We start from the raw sequence: 17158 nt of genomic DNA on the forward strand, positions 1-17158 counted from the left end.
GAATTAGCTCCTCCTAGAAGCGCTGCTATTTTTAGTTAACTTTTACCATTTCTTTATGATATCCCTACTTAAGTGTTGAGTTTGAGAAGTTCTTTACATATCTTGGATATCAGCCCTTTAATTCCTCACAAAACAATCAAATCCTCTTTATTTTATGATTTGATAGATCAAATAATTGCTTGTTATTTTTATTCAAATTTATGTAACGAGTTAATTTTTAAAAATCTGTCCATAAAAATTAAAGTCTGGGAGACAATGCTAATATTTTGAGTGATTTGCAATATCTGTATTGTTATGATTTTATGCACATTTATTGAGTTACTCAAATCCTATTTCAGCCCAATGCTTCTAATTTTTTTCAGGAAGTTTCTTATTTTTCTAATTTTTATAGGGCTATATTTCTAAGAGTGGCATTGTCTAAACTTACAAAGTTTTATAATTACTTAATAATTTTTTAAAGATTTTATTTATTTATTTGACAGAGAGAGAGAGAGCCAGCGAGAGAGGGAACACAAGCAGGGGGAGTGGGAGAGGAAGAAGCAGGGTCCCAGCGGTTCAGGGAGCCCGATGCGGAGCTCGATCCCAGGACCCTGACATCAGGCCCTGGGCCAAAGGCAGACACTTAACGACTGAGCCAGCCAGATGCCCCTATAATTACTTAATAATTACTTTTCATTCAACTATGAGAAAAAATTTTTAAAGTCAACTCTTGAAAAAATGCTAAGAAATATACTTTATCCCTCCATACACAGAGACAAAAAAATGAAAAGCTTTGGTAATTCATTTTTTTTATCTCAAATAAGAAAAGCATTACGTCTGTAAATAATAAGGCAAGTTAAAATTGTAAAACACCTTTCAGTCTTTGCTTGTAGAGAAAGTGAGATTTGTATGCAGAAAGACAAATTAATCAGGGAAGTTCAATATCTAAGCCCTCACAGAAAAAGCATCTTTAGATCTCTTCGATAATATTTACATGGCCAAATGGTATTCTCTGGTGCAAGACTGATTGAAACTGACACTTTTAACAGTATGATTGCTTCAATTGGAGAAAGGACTCCTAAGGATAGAGCAGCAACGTTCAATTAATATTGCCTGAATATTATAGAAAATGATACCGATTATCTTGCCTCTGAACCTCAAATTAATTTTGCAAGATAACTGTCTACAATTTAAGTAAGACCATCTCTATTATGTGATTTATTGGAACTCTCTTGAACCTCTTGGCCACTTAACATATGACTTTTCAAAAGTAATTGAGAAATGTGTTTCTTTCTCTGGCTGGAATTTAGTTGAGAGGTTTAAGGACAATAACTTGAGATATAACATCTAGACACATGAATATTTATAATCTTTGTTTATCTTTGCCAAAACCAAGCTGCAATTAGAATCCAAATTCTTCACCAAACCATTAGGGTTTTTTACAAAATAAAAACAAAAAGTGATTTTGGCTGAATCTGAAATAATTTGTCCCAAACTGTTGCCATTAAGTCCTGTATTCATTCCAGTGGGAAAGCCAAGTGGAGAAATTGGATCTACATTAAAAGGTAGACTTTCCTGAGGCTGTTTTTATTCTGATATCATCAGTCAATATATAATTAAATATTTTGTTAGAGTAAAAATGTGATTTTTTTCCCCGAGACAACACAGAAATCCCAACTAGGTTGTGTTACATGTGCCAATTCCAATTGTTTGATACTAGGTTACTTTAGGACTGTGTTGAGAAGGTCTCTGAGGAAGGCTCTGTGGCTCAGTGAGGATGGGTCAGTCCAATATTAGCCAAGAATCAAGTACTAGATACATTTTTTTGCCATCTTGACAGCAAAAGAACTAGAAAGGATTCCCTAGGACATTATCTCTACTTTTAAAAAGATTAATTTTTTTCTACTTTAAAATCGACTCAGAACATCTGACATTTTAGTTTCTATAAATACCTCTGAAACTAAATTTTTATGATATCCAACCACATGCCATTCAATTTATTAGGAAAAAAATATTTGAGTGCCTACCAAGAGCACATATGTTTGGAACTGGGAATAAAACAGTGAAAAAAATAGACACAATTTTGCCCTCATTAGGCTCTTGAATTATCAGGAAGGGAATAATTTTGATAATAATAATCTAAATAAACAGTTGTATCATGCTTTGCAATGCATTTTTAAACATTAAACCCTCTTTCAATTCCTTGGAAAAGCCCAATTCCTCCATGATTTTTTTTTCAACACATGGTGAGATTTGGTTTGCTAATAATTTGTTCAGGAATTTCATATCTCTATTTCAAAAGGGAGAATGACTTTTAATCATCTCTTATCAAAAAAATCCTTGTTTGGTTTTAGCCTCATGACAATATAAGCCTCATTGAATTATTTGGGAAGTGTTACTTGTTCTATTCTCTGGAGGGATTTCTATAGCTTTGGAATTATTTGTTTCTTGATGAAGTGTTATAACTTGCCTTTGAACTTCTCTATCTGTTTTATTTGTCTTTTCTGTTTTGGTTTTCATTTTGGTTTTTGTTTTGTTTTTTTTATTTTTAGAGCATTTTTTAAATGATTTTTTATTATATTATGTTAGTCACCATACAGTACATCCCCGGTTTCCGTTGTAAAGTTCGATAATTCATTAGTTGCGTATAACACCCAGTGCACCATGCAATACGTGCCCTCCTTACTACCCATCATCGTTCATTTTGGTTTTTTTAATAGGAAGCGGGCTAGATTTTTAAATACTAATCCAATTACTTCAGATATTATAGGTTTATTAAGATTTTCTGGCTTTTATTTCTTCTTCATTTGGTTATGCAAAGCAATTTTTTGTGTGAAATTGTCCATTAGAAGTTTTTTAACAAGAGTGTCCACTCTTTACAGTATTGTAATTTTATTCCATATCCATAGGTTTGTCCCTTTCTCTCCCTTTTCCTGGGTAAATTTCACCAGAGTAGGTACAGAATATATACTTTCACTAAATTAGCTTTTTACCTCACAAATTAAATCAGTCTGGTCAATTATTCTGGCTTTATACAGAAAGGCATAAAATTGCCAAAAAATGATAGGCCTTTTGTTGGTAAACTATTCCTTTAATATTAAACTTCTCAGTTATTAAGGTATATTTGTAATTATTCTGTGTTGAGACCCACAAAGAGCAACCATTCTTTCATTTTTATGAAATAAATATCCAATTCTTTCTCATGGCCAATAATAGCATGATGTTTCCTTTTTAGAGTCTTTCTTTTCAAATTTTTACTCATAAGCCCTAAATTTCTCTTTTAGGTATTCCTTTGAGCTCTTTCTAGGGTCTCTACCTATCTTTTAAATTTGAGACACTGAACTTAATATTAGATTCTAGAACTACCTGCTCAGTGGCATATAAAATAAAAGAATGATCTTAAGAACCCAAACACCCAATATGTTATTTTATTTAATACTGGTCTAGAAGCTTTGAATAAGGACATTACACAAAGTGAGTAGAGGCAAAGGTCTCTTACCCAGAGGAAATCTTTGCTCCAGAAAAGCTTCCTCATTGCCAATTTTTTTATTAAGACCTCACAGACTGTGTCCTCTGGCTGTTTTCTTGTCTGCCAGCACATACTTTTTTCAGTTTTTCACAACCCCCAAAATTTACAGCTTTTGCCCAGGCCATGAAGATTTCTTATGGGTTTATATTGTAGAACAACAAGGAAACTACCTGAGATAACTTTAACTAATTAGAAGGATTTTATATTTCCAGTAGGTGTCTGAGCAAACAGACTCCAATGTCCGTAAGACCTGAGAAGAAAACTATGCCTACCAACCCTTTGGCGTGCTCTCTTCCTTCTCCCTTTGGCTCTGTGATGCCACACCTCAACAGGCATTAAATGAAGTCATTTTGTTCCTAGGACTGGTGGTTCTGATAAGGATGATAAGAATTAGTTGTATCTTAGTTACCTACATATCCCTTCTTTGGGGGCAATAAAGGAACACATAGTTCTTTGCACACGGAAGTCTAAACATCCACTGAATGAATGAACTAATGACAAACAAGTGAACGTTGGTATTGAGCCCTTGGAATCACAAGGTCTGAGGTAAGTTTCCTCTACATTTCAGCAAATACAGATATTTATTTGTTCCTCAGTTTTTACTTCCCCTTCATGAAAGTAAATGATAATGATCTTCGTCATTCCCAGACAAGGGATGACAATTTATTTTTCTTTCAAGGATAATTAACTCAAAAAAACCAAAAAAAAGTTCACAGAGGTAACCTAAAATATTAAGAAAATTGCTATTGGGTGGGTTTTTTTCTTTAATTATAAAGTGTGACAAAGCAAATCAGCAATAAAAATGAATGAAGAACTGATATACGCTATAACACAGATGTACCTGGAAATCATTCCTTAAGTGAAATTTATAGGAAATATCCAGAAAAGGCAAATCTACAGACACAGAAGTAGCTTAGTGGTTGCCAAAGTTGAGGCAGGAGAAAACATCACTAATGAGTATGAGATTTCTTTTGGAGGTAATAAAATGGTCTACAATTAGATTGTGGTAATTGTTGTACAATTCTCTGCATATACTATAAAGCATTGAATTGTATACTTTAAATAGGTGAATGGCATGGAATGTAAATTAAATTTCAGCGAAGCTATTTTTAAAAAGTAAAGATTAAGTGACTTGTTCAAAATGGTATATCTAGTTGGTGAAGCCAGAACTGTGATCCACATTTTCCCAGCTAGTACAAATCTTTTCTCTCACTTTGCTGTTGCCTTGTGTGTTTTTACGCCCTTATTTTCTGACAATCTTCATTTCCCCTTTTTTTGGGTCATTCGCATATTTATATTTAGTTCTCTTTCTTTGTTCTCATTTCTTAATTCCTCAAAAGCTCTCATGCTGCCCCTGTCCAGCTGTTAAGTGGCCTACATTTTAATGATCACAGTGCAGCTTTATTTTTTATTTGGCTCTACCTATTGATCTAATTTGACCACCAAAAGGACATATGGGACTAAACACATGAAACTTGGTGGACAAGACTTTGGAGAAGAAGAAGACTTTAGCAGGATGTGAGCAGCAATTGGGAAACCACTGAACAAAAGAATGATTCTGTTGCTGGAATCTTATTACATTCATAGACACGAGAGACCTACAAGGGTTGTTTAACTCGATACTCTTACCCAGGAGATTGACTTGCAGCTGGTGTGTGAGAAATGCCATTATCCAGATGACTTCCTCTCCTGTTACAAAGTCTGGCTACGGCTTCCTGCAAAGTGCTGGATCTTCTCCATGTTTGAGTGTCTGAGACACTTATCTTTCCCCTCTGTGCTGGATTTTTCCACTCATCTTTTTTTAATTTTAAGTGTCCTACTATAGGAAGATTAATTCTTCTCTATTGAGTTCCATTCCTTTTTCAATGTTTGTGCAGACGTTGTGATATACCCAACTGGGATAGAGGAAGGTATAAGGTAAACAGTAGTTCACACTATAAAAGAAAGTCATAAGATAATGCCTTTTTTTCCCTCTGCAGGATATGACCTAAATCAAATTTAATAAATAAAAATGGACATCTTGTCCACCATTGTCAATCACTAGGAATGTGATTCAATGTTATTAACAGGTGACTTTTTTTTCTCTTTTCCAGATGAAGATGTCCAATGTAAATTATCACTGTTTTTAAGTTGCAAATTAGATCTGTTTTCATCATTTGAAACATTCTCTGATGGCTTTAAGCAACTTTTATATACTTATCTTCCATAGTTATCATTTACTTTCCATTTGTCCCAAATTATTTGGGTAAATTGTGAAATTTTTGTGGGAAAAACATGTGAATATTGGCAAGTTCACATTGTTCAACCTAACACATAGTAGTAAATATCTAATAGGACTCACTTAAATCTACTGGGTGGTGATGGGGAAGTGCCAGGAGAAGGAAAGGTTAAATTGTGGAAAGTCAAGGGGAAACAAGGGAGAAGAAAGAAAATTGGTCTGGATACAGACATAGGAGAAGTAAAACCCAAGATAGAGGCTTTATGTAACACTGTTATATTTCACATGATTAAAAAGGAAGGATTATACGTAGCTGACAATGTTAGTTGCTTACCCAATAGACATTCTCTCCCCTTTTTCCTTGCTAACAAAACCCACTCGTGTTTAGGCTGGCAATGTGCCAGTTCCAAGGACTAGATTATCACTAGTCTTATTGATCATGACTTTAATGTCTCCTCTTGATTCCTCCCTATTTGGGATAATGCCATGTCATAGTGATGCTTAGAACTTCAGCAGCCATCTTGCCACCTGATGCAAAAAAGGAGGACAAATATTAAATGTGCCAAAGAACAGAAAGGTGAAAAGAAAATGGATCCTTGATGACATCACAGAGCTTATGAAATAGATGCACTGCCTTTTCCAATACGCTTTGTAATGTAAGAGAATAAAATGTCTCAAATGCTCAGTTGGGTATTTAATTGTAGACCTAGCATTCTAACTGAAACAGTAGCAAAGTACTTTCATACCATCAAGAACATATATGACAGACATGAAGCATTACAAAAATATTTAAGCCTTTGATCAAGCTTAGATAATATAAGCCTTTCCTGAAGCTCAACTGCCCTAGCTGAGTGGGAAAGGAAGTTTCTTCTCTCTGATATGCCCCTCTGGACAACAGAGGTGAAAGGCATAGTTAAAGATAAGCAATGGTACTTCTCTGGGTCCCCTCTGAGTCTTGAGGTACAATTCACAACAAGAACCATCCTGTAAGAAAATAGAGGATGATTACTAAGCTTTTAGAACTTTTCCTCAAGAAGACAAGTTGTTACATTAGCTGATCTCATCTGATCATCTTTTTTTTTTTTTTATTTATGTTGCTGGTTATTGCTACACATAGCACAGAAGACATACCTAAGTACTTAAAAGGAGAGGGCACACTTAATATTTGCAAACAGTCCTGGTTGCAGAGCAGCGCCGGAGCCTAGGACTGTATAGCTATGTTAATAGCATGCAGCCTATGCCTTCTGCCCAACCCTCAGGTGTACCCTTAGCTATACCCTTTTACTCAATAATGAAGGTAAATGGTATGAAAATGTGCCAACACATTTTTTATACATTTTTTGGTAGTTTTTATACATCTGTCTTGTTAGTAGAAACTTGAATGGAACCTTGAAGGACTAATTGGGATTTTCTAGATGAGGACAGGATGTTTACTAGCATGTAGAACTGGATGTACAAAGACTCCAAGGCAATAGAGAAGCAAGCAGTTAATTATGGCAGGCATGAGGGAGCCACATGCGGGAGGACTAGCAGATGGGAAGGGAGGGATTTCTGTCTCTGCTGAAAACTTAGGCTCCAAAGGAGATAGCCAGATCTTGGGAGATTTTAGGCAGGGAAGTAAAAGATCATTCTGGCTGCTCAAGACAGGATGAAGTGGAATGAAAGGAGTCTGGAGGTAAGAAGAAAACAATTACAACAAAAAAAATATGACAGTGTCAATAGGTATGAATCAAGAAATACCAAGATACAGACTGGAAGACTTAGCAATCACTTAAATGTAAGGGTAACAGCACCCGGGACAGTTTGAGGATAATTCACTTCTGACAGTCAACTGGGATGGAGAGTTATGACATCCTTTACAGTATACAAGAAAAAGGAGTTGGGTTTTGTATGAATGGAAAGAAGGAAATAATAAATACAAGTTTTATAGTGTCAAGTTCGAGGCACATATGGTTTATTCAAGTAAAGTTGCCCAACAGATCAGAGGTTCCCAGGCTTTCAGGTTTCACACACCAGCAAAATTTTCAAATAAATATGAGGAACCAGTTTAAGACAGCCAATTCTTTCTTTTGCTAGGTGAGGATATGTCTTCTTTAAAAACTATCATCTATTTATATCGACATTTCATTCTTATATTTCAACACCAAAAATTAAGGCATGAATCTTGATATAAAAGGCAATTTATTGAATTAAGGTAACTTGTCTTCAATTTAAAACTCAACTGAAGTCCTTTTTTTTTTTTCAATTCTTCTTATACCAATGTAATCCTTGTCACTGATTTACAACAGACCACAAACTGTATTTGAAACCACTGATATAGATTACTACATACAGAGATTTGGAGCCCCAATAGAGAAACTTTAGCTAAAGATCTGGAATCATAAGCATATTATTTGAAGTAGACAAATAGATTATCAAAAGCACTGTTTATTTGGCACTATGTACCATGTATTATGATAAAGGCTTTACATATATCTCATTTCAAAATCTCAACAACTCTAGGAGGTAAGAGAGGGTAGCTCATTTTTGCCGCTAAGGACATTGAGACTGGACATATTAAGTTACCTAAGATCACAAAGCAGGAAGTGGCAGAGCTAATATTCAATATTTCTCTAACTCGAAGCTCTGTGCTTTTAAGTGTGATATTATACTGCCACCCTGGAAAAAACACACAGAATAAGAAACAGCATCAAAGATAGAACTTAGGAATACTGACACTTTAAATGCTTCAGAACAACAGAAACAAAGACAAAAAGCCTAAAAGAGGAAAATAAATAGGGCCACATAAAACAAAGGAGAGAAGAATTTCCAAAAGAAACGTATTGTCAAAAGCGAAGGGTATTAAAAGGTACAAACTTCCACCTATAAAATAAATAAGTCACAAAGATGAAAAGTACAGCATAGGGAACATAGTCAATAATATTGTAATTACTTTTTCTGGTGACAGATAGCAACTAGACTTACTATGGTGAGCATTCTGTTATGAATATAATTGTTGAATTACTATGTTGTATACCTGAAACTAACATAATATTGTATATCAATGACACTTAAATTTAAAGAAAATTCTAAATGTCACAGAGAAGGCAAAAATAAACTAAACATGTACAAAAAATTATATTTATATAAATCCAGGGGAAAAAATTAAACATAGATGGCATCAACTTCTATTGAAAGTCCATTAATAATACTCCTCCATCCTGCAGACCCTTGTACCTGCTCAGCATGTCACTCAATTAGTAGGATCATGAGCTTATTCTAGAACCCTTGTATCTAATCCCTTTTGTAAACCTAAAACCAACCTGATAGGCTTAAACCTGAATCACCTGAGCTGTAAGATTAGCTCTCATTTGAACTCCTCACCCTAATACTAAAATAAATTTTTCAGGATCAAATCAAATCATATTCAAATTTATACAATTATATCTATGATGCAATCTAAGTACCTCCGACTAGAAACAAGTTTTTAAATGTGATTTGTAGTTAGGACCTCTGGGTATAGAGTATTATGTTTGCCCCAATCGTATAGCCTATGTTACACAATTTCAATTATAAAAAATCTAACCGGCAGAAAGATTTAAAATGCAATTTCAAATTACTATCACCAGGAGGCATGGTGCACTGATATCATGGTTTGAATAATTAAGCCAATGCTTTGTATGAAATTAAGACAATCACTCTTACTAAGTCCTAACACAGATTTTCAGTCATGAATTCTCTAACCCTATGTAACCATCATAAATTATTACCTCTTATCTCCAAATTCTTCCTTTCTGCTTGCTCTGTGAGAATGGATCTGGGCCCCTTAAATATCTTCCACTGCCTGCTACACAGTGTCAAACTTTGTCAGTAGAGGCTGCTGGGGAGACATTGTAGGAGGAAAGGGCTTTCCTTCCTGGTTCTGAGGCACTCGCTTGGCGGACTCCTGCAGTGTGTACAGCTTCCCCAGAGCCAGTCTCCGGAAGTACAAAGATGGCAGCAGGACAGTGGCCATCACCACCTTCAGGCAGACTTGTAGCACTGCTCCACATGAGACACCTCCTCAACAACTTTCCCCAGAGCCCTAGAGGGCAGATCCTGAGGGCAGATTTCCAGTAAATTCTTCCAGGGTACCATCAAAGTGACTTCTCTGACATCCAGTTAGGGCTGTGCCTTTTCCCATCAGGTTCAGATCTCAGCTGTGGAGTAGGAGGGCAGAGTGGGGTCTATTCCTTGCACTCTCTATCTCAGCCTTGGGTGGTAACTGCCCTTCCATCTGTTACATTGTATTCATTCATATTCTCTTCTTACTAGCAAAATCCTCATTGCTCCAATGTCCTATTGTAGTTAATAATTCTTTATATAAAACTTTCTCTGTTCAAGTTGCTGTAAGATATCTCTCCCTTGATTTGACCCAGCCTACTAAACGTTTTTTTTTTACATCTACCTTTATTAAGATAATTAAACTAGTAAACTAAACAACAGTAACTCACTATAAACTTTGAAGGTGATAACATAACAACTTTTAAAGAATAAAAGATTCACATTATGCCTTTTGCAATAAATTTTAACTTTCCCAAGATAGAGATAGACCCCCTTCTGACAGGTTTTCCTTAACCTTTACATTGTCTCTTTGTGAAAGGGGGAAGAAGAAATACAACTGAAAAACCCGGGACAGACAGTTGAGAATGAATCACATTGCTAGAAGCCTGTGTATCTCATCCATTTAAATTCTCACAATGACTCAAAGAAGTATTATCATTTCAATTTTATATATGGGGGAATTGAGACCTAGAGAGGTTAAATCACTCCCCAAAGATCAAGCACCTAGTAAATGATGGAGATGGGAATCAAAGCCAGGTATCCCTGGTTCCAAACTCCCTACACTTCACCTCAGAGAGCTTCCCAAGATGGATTTTTGCTCCCTTCTCTCTGTGGCAGACACAGGAGGCTGCTCATTTGGACTCAACTGTTAGTGTGTGTTTTCATCCTCTTTGCCCTTAGAACAGCTGGTATTTCTCTCTGTATGTCTCAGAAGAAAAAGAAAGCAAGAAAAACCTAGTATTCAACTACCACTGGGATAAGCCAAAAAAAAAAAAAAAGTTTTCATGTGTATTTCCCCTCAAAAAGAAATATTTTCTGCAATATAAGGAGCAAAATTGTACCCTGCCTTTTCTTTTTCCAATCAAAATAGGTTATTTAGACTGCAATCATATAATTAAACTTTAGCCCTAGAAGTACTGGTTTATATTATACTAAAATAGCACATTTTTCAAATGCTGAGAGAAAAAAAACAAAAACAAAAAAACTGTCAACCCTAAAAATTCTATAACTGGCACACACGCAAAAAAAAACATCCTTCAGTTATGAAGGCAAATTAAGACATTCTCAGATGATGGAAAACTAAGGGAATCTCTACCTCTAAGAGCAGCAGACCTACCCTTAGAGAATGCCTACAGGGAATTCTCCAAACAGAAAGTAGATGACTTCAGAAAGGAAGAAATAACAATGCAGTAGGTCAAAAAGGGGGGGTGGATATAATAGATTATACATCTCCTGAGTTTTTTAATCATGTTTAATGGCTGAGGCAAAAACTATAATACCAAATGATGGGGTGCTCCATATGTGTAGAGAAAACAAATTTTTCAAGTGTGGAGGGCTAAGGGATCTAAACAGAAGTAAGATTTCTACACTTCACTGAAAATGGCAAAATGTTTACAGAAGATTGTTATCACAGTTACATAAGTTCATCATAAAACTAAAGCAACCCCTAAGCAAATAATACGTCTAAAAAAGGTTTAAGTGAGATGAGGACCCTTCTATCACAAGTTAACGTCCACTAGACAGAATCTACTTCAGAGAAGGAATTTGACAGGTGGACAGGATGACTCAGTCCACCGACCCTCTGTCTCCAGCATTTCTCATGCTTGAATAAAGTAGGCAAGAACTAGACTAGGCATGGTGGAAGAAATGGACCTATGCATGGTCCATGGGTCCATGGACCATCAGCTGGGCTTGCTCTCACCAAAATGATCTCGCTATTGCCACTGCTGAATGTCTACCTTGCCAGCAGTAGAGAACAACGGTGAGTGCTCAGATGGTACTATCTTTCAGTAAGACCAACAAGACACTGATACCCTGGAAAGAGTAATTTTCTATCCTGTCTGTGCTTGACCCACTCACTATTCCAGGTCTGGCTTACCTTTTCTGCTCACACTTCCCAGGCAGCACCACTACCAGGGGCTTAAAGAATGTCTAATTTAGCATCATGTATAATTGCATAACATTACCATGAACTTACATACCCACTGTACAGAGAAGGGTGAGCAGCAGTGCTCTTGTGACAACATCCATTGTTCCGACCATGCATTGTACCATCTACACTGCTAACCCAATAAAAGGCTGAAATGGACACTAAAGTGTGCAGCTGAAGTAGCAGCTTGAAGAGAACACCTTGAAAGGATAGGACCCTATGTTTTATAATTCAGCATACACCTTAATTCAAAGGCCATTCAACAGTGCTATGTCTGTACCAGTAGAATAAATGGTCTGGCTAAGAAGGGATGGAGTTAGAAGCAGTCCCACTCATTATCACCCCACAGGAACCCCCTTGTAAGGTTTTCCAATCAGAATTCTGGAGAGGCTATGCCATGACATATGGGTATCTGAGCTCAAAGGATGAACTGTAAAGAATGCCAATGGGAAACCACCATCATTATATAAACAGGGGGGTCAACTTTTCCCCAGTAACTATATTAGTCGATAACACAGCTACTTCTATGTTTGGAGACTTTCCCTCACACAAACAGAACAGCCTTGACTAATAGTTTATGGCCACCCAGCCCTCCCAATGGAAGACCCCTGCCAGTGCCTGACTCCCATGGGGTAGGACAGACTTTCTTTTTTTTTTTTTTTAATGATTTATTATTATATTATGTTAGTCACCATACAGTACATCCCCAGATTCCGATGTAAAGTTTGATGCTTCATTAGTTGTGTATAACACCCAGTGTACCATGCAATACGTGCCCTCCTTACTTCCCATCACCGGACTATCCCAATCCCCCACCCCCCTGCCCTCTGAGGCCCTCAGTTTGTTTCTCATAGTCCATAGTCTCTCATGTTTCATTGCCCCTTCTGATTACCCCCCTTTCTTTATCCCTTTCTTCCCCTACCGATCATCCTACTTCTTATGTTCCATAGATGAGAGAAATCATATGATAATTGTCTTTCTCTGCTTGACTTATTTCACTTAGCATTATCTCCTCCAGTGCCGTCCATGTTGCAGCAAATGTTGAGAATTCGTTCTTTCTGATAGCTGAGTAATATTCCATTGTATATATGGACCACAGCTTCTTAATCCAGTCATCTGTTGAAGGGCATCTCGGCTCCTTCCATGATTTGGCTATTGTGGACAATGCAGCTATGAACATTGGGGTGCATATGGCCCTTCTCTTTACTACGTCTGTATCTTTGGGGTAAACACCCAGTAGTGCAATGGCTGGGTCATAGGGTAGTTCAATTTTTAACTTTTTAAGGGACCTCCACACTGTTTTCCAGAGTGGCTGTACCAACTTGCATTCCCACCAACAATGTAGGAGGGATCCCCTTTCTCCACATCCTCTCCAACAATTGTTGTTTCTTGCCTTGTCTATCTTTGCCATTCTAACTGGCGTAAGGTGGTATCTCAGTGTGGTTTTGATTTGAATTTCCCTGATGGCTAATGATTTTGAACATTTTTTCATGTGTCTGTTAGCCATTTGTATGTCTTCATTGGAAAAGTGTCTGTTCATATCTTCTGCCCATTTTATGATTTGTTTATTTGTTTCTCGTGTATTGAGTTTGAGAAGTTCTTTGTAGATCTTGGATACCAGTCCTTTATCTGTGGTGTCCTTTGCAAATATATTCTCCCATTCCGTGGGCTGTCTCTTAGTTTTTTTGACTGTTTCCTTGGCTGTGCAGAAGCTCTTTATCCTGATAAAGTCCCATAAGTTCATTTTATCTTTTATTTCTCTTGCCTTTGGAGATGTGTCGTGAAAAAGGTTGCTCTGGCCGATGTCATAGAAGTTGTTGCCTATGTTCTCCTCTAGAATTTTGATGGATTCCTGTCTCACATTGAGGTCTTTCATCCATTTGGAGTTTATTTTTGTGTATGGTGTGAGAGAGTGGTCAAGTTTCATTCTTTTGCATGTAGCTGTCCAATTTTCCCAGCACCATTTATTGAAGAGACTGTCTTTTTTCCACCGGATGTTTTTTCCTGCTTTATCAAAGATTAGTTGCCCAAAGAGCCGAGGGTCCATTTCTGGGTTCTCTATTCTGTTCCATTGGTCGATGTGTCTGTTTTTGTGCCAGTACCATGCTGTCTTTGTGATCACAGCTTTGTAGTACAGCTCGAAATCCGGCATTGTGATGCCCCCAGCTTTGTTTTTCCTTTTCAACAGTTCCTTGGAGATTCGGGGCCTTTTCTGGTTCCATACAAATTTAAGGACTATTTGTTCCAGTTCTTTGAAAAATGTCCTCGGTATTTTGATCGGGATAGCATTGAAAGTGTAGATTGCTCTGGGTAGTATGGACATTTTAACTATGTTAATTCTTCCAATCCATGAGCATGGAATATTTTTCCATCTTTTTATGTCTTCCTCAATATCTTTCAAAAGTGATCTATAGTTTCTAGCATATAGGTCCTTTACGTCTCTGGTTAAGTTAATTCCAAGGTAACGCATGGTTTTTGGTGTTATTGTAAATNTCAGTGGTCTGTCGATTTTATTGATTCTTTCAAAGAACCAGCATCTAGTCCTGTTGATCTGCTCTACTGTACTCCTGGTTTCTAATTCATTGATTTCTGCTCTAATTTTGGTCAACTCCTTCCTTGTCAGTGGGTTAGGCCTGTCCCTCTGTTGCTGTTCCAGTTTCTTGAGGTGAGAATATAGAAACTGCATTTTAGATTTTTCTATTCTTTTGAGTGAGGCTTGGATGGCTATGTATTTCCCCCTTAGGACTGCCTTTGCAGTATCCCATAGGTTTTGGACCGTTGTGTATTCATTCTCGTTGGTCTCCATAAATTGTTTAATTTGTTTTTTGATTTCCTGGTTTATCGAGTCATTCTTGAGCAGGATGGTTCTTAGCCTCCAAGTGTTTGAGTTTCTTCCAGGTTTTTCCTTGTGGTTGAGTTCCAATTTCAGAGCGTTGTGGTCTGAGAATATGCAGGGGATAATTTCAATCTTTTGGTATTGGCTGAGACCTGTTTTGTGTCCCAGAGCATGATCTATTCTTGAGAATGTTCCANACCTCTGTTGCTCTTCCAGCTTCTTGAGGTGAGAAAATAAAAACTGCATTTTAGATTTTTCTATTCTTTTGAGTGAGGCTTGGATGGCTATGTATTTCCCCCTTAGGACTGCCTTTGCAGTATCCCATAGGTTTTGGACCGTTGTGTATTCATTCTCGTTGGTCTCCATAAATTGTTTAATTTGTTTTTTGATTTCCTGGTTTATCGAGTCATTCTTGAGCAGGATGGTTCTTAGCCTCCAAGTTTTTGTGTTTTTTCCTAATTTTTCCTTGTGGTTGAGTTCCAATTTCAGAAGGTTGTGGTCTGAGAATATGCATGGGATAATTTCAATCTTTTGGTATTGGCTGAGACCTGTTTTGTGCCCCAGAGCATGATCTATTCTTGAGAATGTTCCATGGGCATTAGAATAAAATGAGTATTCTTTGGTTCTGGTGTAGTGTTCTATATATATCTATGAGGTCCAACTCAACCAGTATGGTGTTCAAAACCTTTGATTCTTTGCTTAGTTTTTGCCAGGGTGTTCTGTCTATTTCTGATAGTGAGGTGTTGAGGTCCCCTACTATTACTGTGTTCTTATCTATATGTCTCTTTATTTTGGTTAAGAGTTGGCTTGTGTATCTTGCTGCTCCCCTGTTGGGGGCATATATATTAATAATTGTCATATCCACTTGTTGAATACTTCCTTTAAGAATAATATAGTGCCCTTCTGTATCTCTCTCTATGGCCTCTAGTTTAAAATCCAGTCTATCTGATATGAGAATTGCTACTCCAGCTTTCTTTTGAGGTCCATTTGCGTGGAAGATGGTACTCCATCCCCTTACTCTAAGTCTGAATGCATCTTTGGGTTCAAAATGAGTCTCTTGTAGACAGCAAATGGATGGGTCATGTCTTTTTATCCAATCTGCAACCCTGTGGCGTTTTATGGGAGAGTTTAAGCCATTTAGATTGATAGAGATTATTGACAGATATGATTTTAATGATGCCATTTCTCTTTAAAGTCTTTGTATCGGTTGTGACTTGCTGCTCTGTATCACTCTTGGGGCCTTTTTACCTTTATAGAGCCCCCCTTAATATCTCCTGTAGGGCTGGTTTCGTGGTTACGAAATTGGTTAATGATTGGCGATTTTGGAACGTCTTTATTTCTCCATCAATTCTGAATGACAGCTTTGCTGGATAAAGGATCCTTGGCTGCATGTTTTTCTCTGAAAGAGCTTTAAAAATGCCCCCCCAAGCCTTTCTCTCATTCCAGGTCTCTGTAGACAGGTCTGACGTAATCCTGATACCTTTGCCTTGGTACGTGAGAAATTTCTTTGCCCTGGCCGCTTTCAATACTGTATCCTTGGATCTAATATTTGCGAATTGCACTATGACATGCCGTGGCGTAGGTTTGTCCTGGTTGAGCTTGGATGGGGTCCTCTCTGCCTCTTGGACACGAATGCTTGTTTCCCTTGCTAGATTAGGGAAGTTTTCAGCTACAATTTGTTCAAATATCTCTTCTAGACCTCTGTTTTTCTCCACCCCTTCAGGGATGCCGATGATTCTGACATTGGATCGTTTCATAGAGTCAGTAATCTCCCGTAATCTACATTCGTGGGCGTGGATTTTTTTAAGACCAGCTTCTATTTTCGTTTTTTCTTCTACTAACCCATCCTCCAATTCGCTAACGCGTTCCTCTGCCTCGGTGACCCTGGCCGTCAGAGCCTCTAGTTTTGACTGCATTTGGCTCATAGAATTTTTAATTTCTGTCAGATTCGCTCTCATTTCTGCCCTTAGGGATTCTATATTCTCAGCAACGCTTTCTCTGATGCTTTTTTCAAGTTTACTCATCATCTTGACCATTGTTGCTCTGAATTCCATTTCTGATAATTGGGATACATCCATATGTATTAATTCTGTGGCCGAGGCCAATTCTGTGGCAGAGGCCACACTGTCTTTTCTTTGCTGGGGGGGGGGCGGGCTTCTCCTTCTCGTCATTCTGATGAGGAGAGGTTGCGGGGTTGTCCAGAGCCCAAATTATTTACTGGGACCAGGCCGTGCGCCCTTGTTTTATAGAGATCTTAGGGATGTGGGCTTCTTCCTTAAAGAGTTTATTTATTTATTTGAGAGAGAGAGAGACAGTCAGCAAGAAAGGGAACCCAAGCAGAGGAGTGGGAGAGGAAGAAGCAGG

At 37.4% G+C, this 17158-nt stretch overlaps 1 protein-coding gene across 5 annotated transcripts in view; it reads right to left on the reverse strand.

The window, feature by feature from the left end:
* The window catches only part of GRXCR1 (glutaredoxin and cysteine rich domain containing 1), a 315893-nt gene that overhangs the window by 226643 nt on the left and 72092 nt on the right, over positions 1 to 17158 (reverse strand). The window contains exon 3 of one of the 5 annotated variants that reach the window (XR_004628889.1): positions 6678 to 6710. The exons of the other annotated variants lie outside the window; for them this stretch is intronic. The gene's annotated coding sequence lies outside the window, so the exon portion shown is untranslated. Of the gene's footprint in view, positions 1 to 6677; positions 6711 to 17158 lie in introns of those variants that run through there. 5 annotated transcript variants of the gene reach the window in all.

This window comes from Ailuropoda melanoleuca, chromosome 11 (assembly GCF_002007445.2).
Source record: "Ailuropoda melanoleuca isolate Jingjing chromosome 11, ASM200744v2, whole genome shotgun sequence".
NCBI classification, from domain to species: Eukaryota; Metazoa; Chordata; class Mammalia; order Carnivora; family Ursidae; genus Ailuropoda; species Ailuropoda melanoleuca.